Source organism: Crotalus tigris, unplaced genomic scaffold (genome assembly GCF_016545835.1).
Source record: "Crotalus tigris isolate CLP2741 ecotype Arizona unplaced genomic scaffold, ASM1654583v1 scf7180000017903.3850313, whole genome shotgun sequence".
In the NCBI taxonomy this organism is placed as follows: Eukaryota; Metazoa; Chordata; class Lepidosauria; order Squamata; family Viperidae; genus Crotalus; species Crotalus tigris.
This window is the reverse complement of record NW_024096713.1, coordinates 2,617,234-2,632,329: the sequence shown is the minus strand read 5'-3', so window position 1 is coordinate 2,632,329 and position 15,096 is coordinate 2,617,234.

The following is a 15,096-nucleotide window of genomic DNA, read 5'->3' as shown; positions in this document are numbered from 1 at the left end:
TAACAAGAATGTTTAGGGAATTGGAGGCTAAAACATATGAAGAACGGTTGCTGGAATTATATATCTCTAGATCAATGAAAAAAAGGATTAGGGTGACATGATAACAGTGTTTCAATATCCAAGGGACTGCCACAAAGAAGGGGGGGGGGTCAACCTGTTCTCCAAAGCACCCAAAGGTAGGACAAGAAGCAATGGATGGAAACTAATCAAGAAGAGACGCAACCTAGAACTAAAGAGAAATTTCCTGACAGTTAGAAGAATTAATCAATGGAACAACTTGCCACCAGAAGTTTCAGGTGCTCCAACACTGGAGGTTCTTAAGAAGAGATTGGACAACCATTTGTCTGAAATGGTATAAGGTTTCCTACTTGAGCAGAAGGTTGGATTAGAAGACCCTCTAGGTCCCCCCATCTCTGTTATTCTGTCTATAGGATGTTTGTTAGACCATCTGGAAGCTGCTGCATTATTCTTTCCTCTTGTTTGATATCACTACCCTTAAAAAAGTACAAAAGGGCTATTTTGAATATAAATCCTATGAAAGTGTCCAACTGAAACTTAGCAGAATTGAAATTCCCTAAGGGATCAGTCATCCTTGCTATTTTCACTATAGCCTGGCAAAAAGTGAAAGAATTTCATTTGTTTTGAAACTTCCCATCTTATCCTTTAGACATTTTTCTTTTGAAGTGAGCCTTGAAACAGATTGATTTGTTGGATTAGTTTTTTATTTTACAAACTTATAACAAAACATATTCCCTTGAAATAAGCTATCTAAATTGGACTGATTTGCAGATTTCTAATATTAATTTACTCAGTAGTGTGTCCATCTAATTAATGGTCTTATTTTCAATTAAGTGCATATAGCAGAAAAATTGATAGTCGAAGTCAGTGCTATGCCAATAACTAGCTATTTATTTCATTGGTGTTGTCTCCTCTAAAACATGTATAATATTTTAAATTCTTTTTGAATAAGACAATAACTAAAAGTATTCACTGCATAATTCTATCAGAGGCTATGTGTCACATAGCTAAACTGACTATAACCTCAGAATAAAAGTATGAAAAATCTATACATTTGAGAGGTTTTAGAAAGTATTTCAGTCTCCCAGCAAAACAAAGAATTAGTGAAGGTATTAGTCTAATCTTAAAATAATTTATGTGGCTTCATATATTTTGACCTTCAAACACAGTTCAAAAAGCAGACTGCCATACTTAAATAATCCTCAGGCCTGTTTGTCACATGAATACTAAACATTGTGGAGGACAAAAGATGCTTAGGCCCTAAAGTAATCTTCCATTGCTGTGTCTCTGATAAAATGTCCACACCCTGTAGGGTAGACATAGGCCATGTAAAAGGGGCGTTGTCTTACCTGAACGCCTTTTCTCAGCATGATGATGGAGAATCCACGGATGGGTTGTCTTAATCTATCTGCTCCAATTAGACTAAGTCTGAAATTTAGTACCGCCCCCTCTGTGCCAACTGCACCCCAGTTTTAGGCTAAGGCGATACTCAGACTTTAGTCCGACGCGTCTGAACAAGATGGGAACCAGGCCAACTGACCTAATGGGAGGGAGTGGATTCTCCATCATCATGCTGAGAAAAGGCGTTCAGGTAAGACAACGCCCCTTTCTCCAGCATGATTGGATGGAGAACCCACGGATGGGACATACCAAAGCCCTGTGTCCCTAGGGTGGGGAATTAGATTGGGCCTGGGTCCCATCCAACGTTAATGCGTGTTCTAGAACCTTGCGGCCAAATGAAGCCGTAGAAGATGCATATACATCCCTCTTGTAGTGACAGACAAAGGAAGAGGGCGATGCCCATGTTGCTGCTCTACAAATTCCCTCTACGGAGGCCTGAGTAGACCAGGCAGCTGTAGTAGCTGCGCCCCGGTTGAATGGGCCGTGATATGCCTGGGATCTCGCAGTGACTGAGACTGGTATGCCAGAGAAATACAAACTCTAATCCACCTGCGTATTGTGGTTGAAGAAACCTTCTGACCTAGTGATGAAGGGTGATAGGACACAAACAGAGCCTCTGTTCTGTGGAAAGATGAGGTTCTCTGTATATAACAATATAAGCCCTGCGCACATCCAATTTGTTCCACTGAACCTCTATGTCATTAGATGGGTTAGGACAGAAGTCCGGCAAAACTATTTCCTGAGATCTAGGATACAAGGACTTGACCTTAGGCACGAAGGAGGGGCCTATCCTAAGGGTTACCCTGTCCTTATGGAACGTACACAAGTCCTTCCTCACTGAAGAATAGCCAGTTCAGATATCCTTCTCGCTGAAGTTACAGCAACAAGAAATTCCACCTTCATCGATAACTGTTTAAACAAACCAGTGTCAATAGTTCAAAGGGTGCGAAACAAGAGCCTATAAACAGTTGATGGTCTGACATTGTTAGCTCCTTTTAGAAAGGAGCGTATCATAGGGTAATGTGTTAAGGATTCATTGCCACAGGAAATAACTGTGGCAAGTGCTGCTACCTGCCTGCGGATGGTGCTTGTGGAAAGCCCTTTGTCTAGACCATCCCTCAGGAACTCCAAGATAACTGGCATTGAAACCGCCAAAAGGTCAATTTTTCGAACTGAACACCAATTACAGGAGTCTCTCCATGTGGCATCGTATATTCTATTCGTCGAGGGTCGCCTGGATTGCTGAATCATAGCTATGACCCTTGATGAATATGAGTCTCAGCCTAAGGCCTGCCTCTTAAGTGCCAGACGGTTAACTGGAGTCATTGAGGGTCTGGATGGCGTAGTCCCCCCTGAATGTGGGAGATGCGATTTGCTGGGATCCTCCATGGAGATGATGCGGAGAGCTCCATCAGGTCGGCGACCAAGAGCGTCTCGGCCAATGTGGCGCAACCAGGAGGACCTCTGCTCATTCGCGAAGGATCTTCCTGATCGTGGCAGGAAGAAACGGCAGAGGAGGGAAGGCATAGAGCAGTTCCCTGGGCCAGGGACTGCGGAGCGCATCTGTTCCCTCCGCTGATGGAGGTGGGAACCCGGAAAGGAATCTGGGAAGTTGTGAGTTGGTGGGGGAGGCAAAAGGTCTAAGGTTGGGGAACCAAACCTGTCCACGATCTCTCTGAACACCTTCGGATCCAGCTGCCATTCGGAATGGTCCATGGTTGCTCAGTTCAGTGAGTCCGCCTGCTGGTTGGTCACTCCGGATATGTGCTCCGCCCTGATGGAGGCAAGATTCAGTTCCGCCCAGGACCCCAGCAATTTGGCCTCCTGCATGAGAGGCCTGGACCTTGTCCCCCCTTGTCTGTTGACGTGGGCCTTGGCTGTAATGTTGTCGGTTAAAATCAGGACATGTTGGCCCTGTACTATATCGGTGAATCCCTTTAGGGCCATATGTATGGCTCTGAGTTCCAGCCAGTTTATATTGTTCTTTAGGTCCTGTTTGGACCACCGACCTTGAGCCCAGTGCGTGTGGAGGTGTGCCCCCCCACCCAAACAGGCTTGCATCTGTGGTAATGGTAATCCTGTCTGGTTCTAATACTGCTCCCCGTGACAGCGCCGGGGAGTCCCACCATTGAAGGGAGTTCAAGTCTCTGAAATGGAAGGAGAAGCCATGTAATTCTCTGGCGTGGAGGCGTGCCCATGGCACAATTTGCACGCAGGACACCGTCTTCCCCAGTAGCTGTGATAGGGAGGCCAATGTGACTACTCTGGCCCTTTGGATCCGACGTACAAGAGTCTGAATAGAGTTCCTTCGGTCCTGAAATAGGTAGACCATACAATTGTCCATGTCTATAACAGCGCCCAAATAGAGGAGCCGGGTTGTTGTATGACTGTTCTGGAAATTAACAGAAAACCCGTGCTCCTGAAAGACCTTGATGGCTAGGACGAGGTCTGACTGAGCGTTTCGGAATGATGATGACTGAATTAGTATGTCATCTAAATAGCATTGAATTCTGATTGGAATTTGTCTAAGGTGGGCTGTGGTTAGGAAACATGTCTCAGTTAGGTCTATTGAGGTAAGAAAGTCACCTTGCCTGATGCTGGCCAGGATTGATTGAAGTGGTTGCATCTTAAACTTCTTATACCTCAAGTAAGGTTTAGATCTTTCAAGTCTAAGATTGCCCTCCAGCCCCCCAAGTCTTAGGGATGACGAAGAGGTTTGAGTAAAACCTTCGTCCTTCTTGGTCTTGTGTACTGGTTCAATTGCTCGTATTTGTAATAAATGAGCTATGGCCTCTGACATAAAGTCAGCTCTGGACCTGCTCGTTGGGATAGGGCAAGAGCGGAATTTGTCAGGTGGTTGAGAACAAAATTCTAGTCTCAAACCTTGCGTGACAGTGTCTAACACCCATGCATCTATAGTGATGGCTGTCCAAGTGCTGGAATAAGGGGCCAGCCGGCATCTGTAGTGGTGACTGCCCAAGTGCTGGAATAAGGGGCCAGCTGGCTTCCTATGGGAAGTGAGACTGTGAGATCACTTGCCTCGTTTAGAGAAACGGCCCCTTGGCCTTGAAGCGGCCGCTTGGCCTGGATCTGTGGTCTGCTTCTGCATGCTGAACGATCCTGCTGTCGTTCTGGTCTCTGAAAGGAATAGAGGGATGCCTGGGCCCAGTCCCAGGATGGAGTTGGTCGAAAGGCAGCCTCCTGTAACTGCTCTGTGACATGAGTTAACCAGAGTTTTACGTTTGTCCTTACCTTCAGTTAAGTATGGTTCTAGTGCCTTACCAAAGAGATGTCCACCTGTGTAAGGTTTAGAGGCCAGACGCCACTTGGTCTTGGTGTCTGCTCGCCAATTCCTGGGCCAAAGGAGCCTTCGTGCTGAGATGTCTGCAGCGATGGTCTGGCAGTGTATCTAGCCATGTGCAGAGAAGCGTCGGCTAGGTACTGGGATGTAGCCACTAACTTACCCAGATTTTGGTGAGCTCTGAGCTGGTCCGGAGGGATCCTGTCCTGGAGCTCACGTAACCCAAGGGCTGAAGCCCTGGCGAAGAAGGCCATGGACGTTGCCGCCTTTGTTGCCCAGGCTGATGCCAGATGGGAACTACGCAATGCAGAGTCAATCTTTTTATCCTCTGCCCTAAGTACCTCATTTACATCCCCAGGGATGTTAGCATTGGGAAATAATGAGTTCAAGGCTCATCAATCTCAGGAATCTCCAATAGGGAGGCCAGAGAATGGGCAACATTGAATAATGTTCCCTCTACTGCACCGGGGCTTAAGAAGGATCCTAAGTTCTCCCATTGTTCTTGAACTATATTCAGAAAAAGGGGAGGGCAGGGAATATTGTTCTGCGAGACTGAGGGCTCGGTGTATATGGCGTGGGGACCCTTGGACGTTGTAGGTGGGGTCTCCTGTTCTTGGGGGAGGTTTGCAGTAGTGCAGGCCCTGAGTAGCAGGGAATTAAAGAATGAATGGTCAAAGAGACCGACAGGAGGGGTGGGGTCAGAGGGAGTGATGCCCTCATCCTCAAACAAAATCAGGCCAGATTGTTCAGCCCCTGTAGATTCCAAATCCGATGAGGGATCCTCAATCAAATCTGGAGATTGTGGATGGGGGGGTGGCTGTGGGGTGTTGGAGGCCATAAACTTAGCCACAGCCTGGGCTATCGTGGACTGAAGGAGGTCCGGGTTCAAGGCCTGGTTCTCAGGAGGGTGAAGCCCTGCTGCAGTGGGGGTGAATGTGGCCTGAGGTCCTGGGGTGTCCTGGTTGGTTGTGCCCCTCCCTGGGTCCACTCTTGTGGTTAAATCTAATTGGGGAATTCCCTGGGGGAAGACCAGGTCCCTGGGGCTGAGGCACAATGTGAGGAAAGGGGTTCAAAAATGGACCTTCCCATCGTGCCTGTCAGATCTGGGGAGGCCACTCTCAGTCTTTGGGACTCCTCCTCCCTCTGTGGCTCCCTGCTTGGCCGGGCTCGCTTGGTGGTGTTCTTTCCACTTGCCTCTCTTTGGCGTTCCCTCTTGGCCGGCTCGCTGATTTTCTCTGCCATGATGAGTTGCTCTGGGCTCAACATTGGCAAAACACCCCCCCTCGGCGCTGTAACTCACCAAGGGAGCCTGCAGAGATGATTCAGCCCTTGAGGGGGGTGGGCAGGGAATTAATGGGCACCGCGTCCCTTGGGAGCGAACAGGCCCTCCCCGGTTCAACGCTGTAGTCTCGAACCCTCTGTCACCGGTGATGAACACTGCCTTCAGGAGAAACTCCAGGCAGTCTGGGCCTCAGTCACACGCAAAATGGCCGCCGTGAGTCAATTCAAAATGGCGGCCGCAGAGTTCACGCCAAAAAAACGGCAGTTAGAAGAAGGCCTTGAGGCCTGAGGCCTAAGCTGTGATTAGCCCTCGTTCCGAGGAATCGCTTGGGCTCCTAACGCAGCGAATGGATTCCCAAAAAAAAAAGGCCATTAGAAGAAAAAGGCCTTGAGGCCTGTGGCCTAAGCTGCAATGAGCCCTCGTTCCGAGGAATCGCTTGGGCTCCTAACGCAGCAAATGGTTTCCCAAAAAAAAGGCCATTAGAAGAAGAAGGCCTTGAGGCCTGTGGCCTAAGCTGCAATGAGCCCTTGTTCCGAGGAATCGCTTGGGCTCCTAACGCAGTGAATGGATTACAATTAGGTGAGCTGAGAGAGGCTGAAGCAGGCCGAGGCCTAGTAAGGTCTCCAGGCTCTGAAAATTGGATCGGTGCCAAAAACTTTCTCCTGCTGCTGGGGCAGTCTGCTGAGGCCGAGGGACCTAGAAAAGGCTCCCTCCAGGCCTGATGAGCCTCGTCATCCCTTGCGGAGCCCCCCAGTCAATTGGCAACCTTACCCCTGCCTCTAAAGCCTCCAGGCTCTGGTTAGAAGAATGGAGCCTCTGATGCAGAGGAACGGCCCCTGGTAGGAGATTTCTCTTGCTTCTGGGAATCCAATTTTCAAGCTGATTGTGAAGCTGAAAGGCTCTCAAAGGGAAAAAGGGAAAGTTTCCCCCCCCCCCCCAAGGGAGGTTTTGTCAGCCTGTCAGCCTGCTAGGCTACAGGTTGGGATGAAATAAAATAGGAATACACAGTCTTCTGCTCCAGGAGCGAAGAAAAAACGCGTCTTAGAGCAAAGAGACTAAGTCTAAAAACTGGGGTGCAGTTGGCACAGAGGGGGCGGTACTAAATTTCAGACTTAGTCTAATTGGAGCAGATAGATTAAGACAACCCATCCGTGGGTTCTCCATCCAATCATGCTGGAGAACAGATGTTCACTAAGAGAAAGTGTTCCACTGAATAGCTGAATTGTTGTGTTGATGCTCAGCTTAGAATGACAGTTTGGAGTTTAAAAGAGGGTGCCATGACTAACAACACAGCCAGTCTTTTGAAAGACTCCAGCAGAATGTTTCAGCATTATGTGTTTTGCCCTTGAGACTGTTTGAATTCAAGAATTACTTAGTTTGACATAAATGCATGTCCAGATGTTGAAGAATGCTTCATCCCATGCAATAAATCAGAATCAGATAGAAGTTGTTGTTTTCTTATGACTTTCCAGGCTATGATTATCTATCTATCCATGTATTCATGTATCTATCCCTCCCTCTCTCCCTCCCTCTCTCTCTCTCTCTCTCTCTCTCTCTTTCTTTCTTTCTTTCTTTCTTTCTTTCTTTCTTTCTTTCTTTCTTTCTTTCTCTATCTATCATCTTTTCATTACATAGCTATGTAGCTACAGTAAAGACTAATTTAAGATACTTTTTTAAAAAAATAAATCCTAATTTATATTCTAGTTGAACTATATTTCTGAAATGGAGCAATGTCTGAAGTAACAGTGGGCTTAGTAAGAAATGGTTTTGCTTCAATTTCCTAGTAGAAAGAAACCAAAAACTCTCTCTCTTGCCCCCAATCCTCAAAAAGTAACTGAAAACCATAATATTTTGCTCTTTGAAGAAAACAGAAGATCAAAACAACTTTGGTTAGAAGCAGTGGCTACCTTAACATTAGTAAAGTAACAGCACCAAATATTTCACTGAAACTGTGTAAAAGTGTATGGTTTGGCCTTTTATTTGGTATACATCAAAAACTGCTTGAATAATGGTTAGCATGTTTTCTCCATCAAATTATGGTTTTTATATTAGTATTTAATATATCTCTAACCTGTCAAGAATAGAAGAGGAAAAGTTTCAAGCTAAAATTCAAACTTAAATTCTTATTATTACAGTGTTTCATGGGAAAACCATAAATGCTTTGTTGCATTTTGCTACATCCAGAGTTTTGGACAGCTTAGCCAGCAATACCAGGCTGTGACATAGATTCTCTCAAGCTAGTTCTATCTTGTGATGCATATATTCTCAGTGAATAGATTAGATAGTTGATCTTGTGCCTTTCTTGTTCTGCCACACGCTTTTACTTTGGACCACATGTCATTAATAGAGCTAATGGGATTTTGGTGTGGAACCATAGAGGAGGGGGTTAGAAGGACGGGAGGGAGAAGTACTGAATGAAAGAGCGGCTCCCTTTCTCTACTCCAAAATGATGTCAGGCTTCTTTTTAGTATCCCTTGATGGGACTGCAGGCACTTCTATATACATGACTGTGTCTCATACATTCATGAGCTTCTTTGACACTAGGGCTTCCTTTGTTAAGAGATGAAAATGCAGGCCATAGACCTGGCTTTCTCTCAGCTGCCATATGGCATTGTGGAAAGAGGCCCACAAAGGAAGGAAGGAAAGAGGGAGGGAGGAATGGAGGGGAAGGAAAAAAAGTCCAGAAACCAAACTACTAGCAGATGAAATTGATTTATGTTCACAATTGGGAAAGAGGAGGGGGGAGGGATGGGAGGGTTTTTGGAATATAAACCTGTTGGAGTGCAGGCCAAGAAGCTGCTCAGATGACAGCTCTGGCAGACATTAAACAAAATAACATGGGAGAAAATAGAAGCGCCATTGTTTCATCTCACATCTGAAGCAAATGCACATGAAACAAAATGCTTCATACGTGAACCAACTGCTGTGTTTTTTTTAAAAAAGCAGGAAGAGATTGAGGGAGATTTCCGAAGGTAAAGGCTTTAAAAGAAGCCTCAAACATCTGATGCCATCCATTTTGTGATCTTCTGTATTTTCCTAAAGTCAAACACTGGGTTTCTTCTCTTTTCTTCACTTTATATAAACATTGGACAAGTTAGGCAACAGTTCAATCAATTCAACAAACTACTTAAAACAACAGCGAAACATATTTTGAATGAATGACAAACAATTCTGTTTTATTTTGAATAACAGAAGTCAAGATAGTGGCAAAACAACAATAATTTTAGAAGCAAAATAATTTAATTTGAATTAGACACTATTAATAAAAATCAATCTGTAAGGAACTCTAAAAAGCAATGACAGGAGGAAGAGGAGGATCCATTCTTAAGATGTCTGTGCAGGTTTATTTATTACAAACATCCTAAGGCTATGCAGTGCAAGATGTGCTTTTCATTGAAGGTAGTGGACCATAATCTATCACACTAGTACACTGCACTTTTTAGATAGATGTTTTTCATCTTTCCTGTCCAGGGGTTTGAAAAAGTAACTGGCTCAAAGTCACTTAACTAGAATCTGTGCTTAAGGAAGGGTTAGAGTTCGGTCTCTCCACTACTATTCCATGACCTCAGCCACTATGAAAACCATACTGGCTCACCATATTTGTTTGTTTTTTAAAAAAATATATTGGAATGTATATCATCCAACGAGACTGGGACTGTCCCCCTCCCTTCCTAAATTATGCAGGTCAAGATATACTACTTCCAGATAATACTGAGATGAGATAGGCAACTTTAGAATCCAGTTTGTGAAGGAGTAAGTTGGATAGTTTTAGCTTACTGAAAATCAGTTCTATCCCTACTGAAACAATTAAAAACCACATACATAAAGGTTTAGGTAAAAGCGAATGTATCCAATACCCAATCCAACTAAGTATGTTTAGTTATCAGAGATTGGTTAATGCAATGAAAAAATATATTAGTATTACCTTGATATCCCTTGTTCAAAATTTCAATGGTATTTTGCAACTTCAAACATATTTAACATTTATTAATTATATATGAAAGAAGTATTAAATATTAATTCATCAATTATTTCATACTGGTATTACTAAGATTTTAATAAGATTACTCTTAAGAATGCTGTTCTAACAGCCATGGGGTTAGTTACACATCCACTCTTAGTTAGAGGAAGGGAACTAAGCTGTGGGGAGAACTTTGACACTGGATTCCCTTTCCTTCCTTCTGCTGTCTCTTTTGGCTATTGGGAATTCCCTAGTTAGGAATATAGAAATAGAAAAACGGGAGGGAGGGGAAGTTGGTTGATCAGGAGCTTACGGCAAGTAAATCTTTCTGAAGATTTTAAGCTTTATATATTAAAACCCCTGAGATAAATGATCAGCCTTTCTGAAGTCATTATTTTCTTACCATTAACATCCACACTTATAAAATAGAGTGATAGCAGAACTTATTCCATCATCACTTATAAAATAGAGTGATAGCAGAACTTATTTCACACGAATGGAGCTATAAGTCCGTTCTGATTCAGATACATTATACATTACATATATTTGGTTGCTGCTCAATGATAATACTTAAAGATTATCCACACTAGCAACTTACAATGTCATCCAGCATATAACAATACTAATACCTACGGTCTTTATACTACCACAATTAGGAGCTGTATGGATGAGGTTAAAAGTCTTTGCTGTGGACAGCATCATAATTATTGATGAAACCATAAGAATGTCATAACTGGTGAAAAAGGGGTATATGTAGCTGGTGGACAAAATTGTGTAGGAAAAAATGCACTATAGGTATTCCTTAACTTACAGCATTCATTTAGTGACTGTCTGAAGTTACAGCAGCACTGGAAAAAAGTGACTTATGACTGTTTTTATGACTTATGACCTTTGCGGCATCCACAAGGTTACGTGACCAAAATTCAGACACTTCGAAACTGACTCATATTTATAACTGTTGCAGTGTCCCAGGAGTTACGTGATTTCCCTTTTTTGATCTTCTTACAAGCAAAGTCAATGGGGAGGCCCAATTCATTTAACAACAACACTAACTTAACAATTACAGTGATTCACTTAACAAATGTGTCAAGAAAGGTTGTAAAATGGGACAAAACTCATTTAACAAATGTCTTGCTTAGTAACAGAAATGTTGGTTTCAATTATGGTTGTAAGAAGGACCACTTGTACCAGGAAGATTACTAAAATGAGCGATGTAACAATAATAATTATTCTTGACCTCTAGTATGGATAAGAGAACATATTTAAAGAATCTAGAAGCAAAATCTTTTTGAAGTATATTAGCCATATGTATGTCAGTTTAAAAGGCTAGGATTTAGGACCATGATTAATATGAAATGGTGTGACATGATGTGATGAAATATATAATACATAATAGTACTATCCTATTGGTAGAATGGCCTAACTAGAAAGTTGTACCCTATTATCCTGTTTATTTTTAAGACTTTTACAGAAACATAATCTTTTTAAATGTTTATACTGCATTGTTATTCTTATGTTCCTTCTTATGATCTATTTATATTCACTTATTTTATCTCTTTCCCTTCCTGCCTTTCTTCCCTCCCTCTTTCCTTCCCTCTCTCCTTCTCTTTCATTTTTACTCAAGAGCAAAATAAAGAAATCATTTCTCATCATGCAAGGGACTTAGGATAAAGGAATGCTAAATGAGAGACAGAGACTATATATATTTAATTCTAATGGTTATTTCAATTTTTTAGAAACATGTAAAACAATAGCCACGAGTTCCTGAGTTTAAGTTTAAATGGAAAGGCACATTTCTGTTTAAGCATTTACGCTTAAAATGCCAGCATCAAGGTAAATATTAGCTATTTAAATGTGAAAGTTAATTTAATAGACATGGAGTTTAATAGATTTGTGAATACTATATTTGGCCAAGGTTCACACAAATAAAAAATTAGGGAGGAAAGGAAACGTTTATCCACTTCCTTTTGTGAACAGGAAGCACAGCCCAGTCAGCCAAGGAAGCCAAGGCTCAAAATGAACTGAGGCTTGCGACCAAAGTCAAAAATAACAAAAAAAGCTTCTTTCAACATGTAAAAAACAAGAAAAAAGTGAAGGAAATGATTGGTCCATTAGTGGGTGGAAGTGGCAAGAAGGTGACAAGCAACAGGGAGAAAGCAGAACTATTTAACTCATTTTTTGCATCTGTCTTTACACAAAGGGAAAAAACAGACCAACCTATCAAAAATAGTGCCACAAAAAACAAAACAGAAACACAAGTTAAGATAGGCAAGAAAATCGTTAGTGAGCACCTGTCCAGCCTAGATGAGTTCAAATCGCCAGGACCAGACGGATTACACCCCAGAGTTCTCAAGGAACTGGCAGATGTGATATCGGAGCCACTGAACTATATTTTTCAAAGATCCTGGAACACAGGGGAACTACCAGAGGACTGGAAAAGAGCTGATGTAGTTCCCATCCTCAAAAAAGGAAAAAAAATGGATCCAGGAAATTACAGACCTATCAGCCTGACCTCAATACCTGGGAAGATCCTGGAAAAGATAATCAAACAACGAATCAACGAACACCTAGAGGCAAACAAAGTCATTACTAAAAGCCAACATGGGTTTGTCAAAATAGATCATGCCAGACAAATCTTATTGCATTCTTTGACCAAGTGACAAAATTAGTGGATCAGAGGAATGCTGTGGACATAATTTACTTGGACTTCAGTAAGGCATTTGATAAAGTAGATCACAACCTACTACTTGACAAGATAGAAAAATGTGGGGTAGACAGAACCACCACCAGATGGATCCGTAGCTGGCTGACCGGCCGTACTCAGCGAGTGGTCCTCAATGGAACTGCATCTATATGGAGGGAAGTGTGTAGTGGGGTGCCCCAGGGCTCTGTTCTGGGCCCAGTACTCTTCAACATCTTCATCAACGATTTGGATGAAGGGATAGATGGGGAACTCATCAAATTTGCAGATGACACCAAGCTGGCAGGAATAGCCAACACTCCAGAAGACAGGCTTCAGATACAGAAGGATCTGGACAGACTTGAACACTGGGCACTAACTAACAAAATGAAATTCAATGGTGAAAAAAGCAAGGTTCTACATTTAGGCAAGAAAAACCAAATGCACAAGTACAGCATAGGTGGCACCATGCTCAATAGTAGTAACTGTGAGAGGGACCTCGGAGTCCTAGTAGACAATCACCTAAATATGAGCCAGCAGTGTGCTGCAGCTGCCAAAAAGGCCAACACAGTGCTAGGCTGCATTAACAGAGGGATAGAATCAAGATCACGTGAAGTATTAATACCACTCTTCAATGCCTTGGTAAGGCCACACTTGGAATACTGCATCCAGTTTTGGTCACCACGATGTAAAAAAGATGTTGAGACTCTAGAAAGAGTACAGAGAAGAGCAACAAAGATGATTAGGGGACTGGAGGCTAAAACATATAAGGAACGGTTGCTAGAATTGGGTATGTCTAGTTTAACGAAGAGAAGGACAAGGGGGGACATGATAGCAGTATTCCAATATCTCAGGGGCTGCCATAAAGAAGAGGGAATTAAGCTATTTTCCAAGCACCTGAAGGCAGGACAAGAAGCAACGGGTGGAAACTCATCAAGGAGAGAAGCAACCTAGAACTAAGGAGAAACTTCCTGACAGTGAGAACAATTAATCAGTGGAACAGCTTGCCTCCAGTAGCAGTAAATGCTCCAGCACTGGAAGTTTTTAAGAAGAGACTGGACAGCCACTTGTCCGAACTGGTGTAGGGTTTCCTGCCCGAGCAGGGGGTTGGACTAGATGACCTCCAAGGTCCCTTCCAACTTTACTACTATTACTTATTACATATGAAGAACGGCTGTAGGACTTGGGTTTGGCTAATTTAAACAGAAGAAGAAATAGGGGCAACATGATAGTAGTATTCCAGTATTTGAGGGGCTGCCACAAAGAAGAGGGCATCAAACTATTCTCCAAAGCACCAGAGGGCAAGACAAGAAACAATGGTTGGAAACTGACCAAAGAGAGAAGCAACCTGGAATTAAGGAGAAACTTCCTGGCAGTGAGGACAATTAACCAGTGGAACAGCTTGCCTCCAGAAATTGTGGGCGCTCCATCACGGAGATTTTTAAGAAGAGGCTAGACAGGCACTTGTCTGAGATGGTATTATAGGTTCTCCTGCTTGAGCAGGGGGCTGGACTAGAAGACCTCCAAGGTCCCTTCCAGCTTCTATTCTATTCTATTCCAGTTGATGCACTTAGGCAGCTGAATATCCATGTGAATGAAGAGGAAAACTATGATTCATTTTTTCCTGTCTAATATAACTGTAAAATGCAAAGATTAACATCTTTACATGGCACAGTAACTTCGGATATTCTTCTCAGAGTTGTTGGATATGAAATGGGCAGCAAATAAATTTTATAAATAAATAAATGAACAAATTTTATTGTATTTAGAATCTTTGTCCATAAAACCATCATCTAATTTTCTTGAGAAGAAACCAGAAGTCATTTATTTTTTTCTTCCTTATCTACTTTCCTTCAACTTTTTTCTTTTCCTCAACTTTTTTATTTCATTTCTCTTTTTTTCTTCCTTACTTTATATTAGTTTGTGTTAGTTTTTATCTTCTTGTTTTAATAAAAATTATATATATATATATATATATATATATATATATATATATATATATATATATATATCCAAATTTCTTTTTCTGACAAAGAATTAAAGAATTAAATTGGGAGACTTAATTAATTCTTTAATTCTTTGTCAGAAAAAGAAATTTGGATTTGTAATGTTTCGCAGTTGCGACTTGAGCCTGCTTAACGCCCCTAGTTGGGGGGCTGCAAGGCAAAAGAGATTGTAAAAAGTAAAACTGCAGTATAGCAGTTAAAAAAATGTCAAGGTGTAATCAATTAGACATCTGTCTGAAAAACTTCCTGCATATATATATATATATATATATATATATATATATATATATATATATATATATATATATATATATATCTCACAAAGATTTAAACAAAACAGAACCTTTCCCCCCCTTTTTTGGGTAATCATTACCTCCGTGTCTCCCCCATTCCCCCTTACATTATTCTCTTTACCAGGGGTTCCTGAATACCACTTGCTCATTCCTC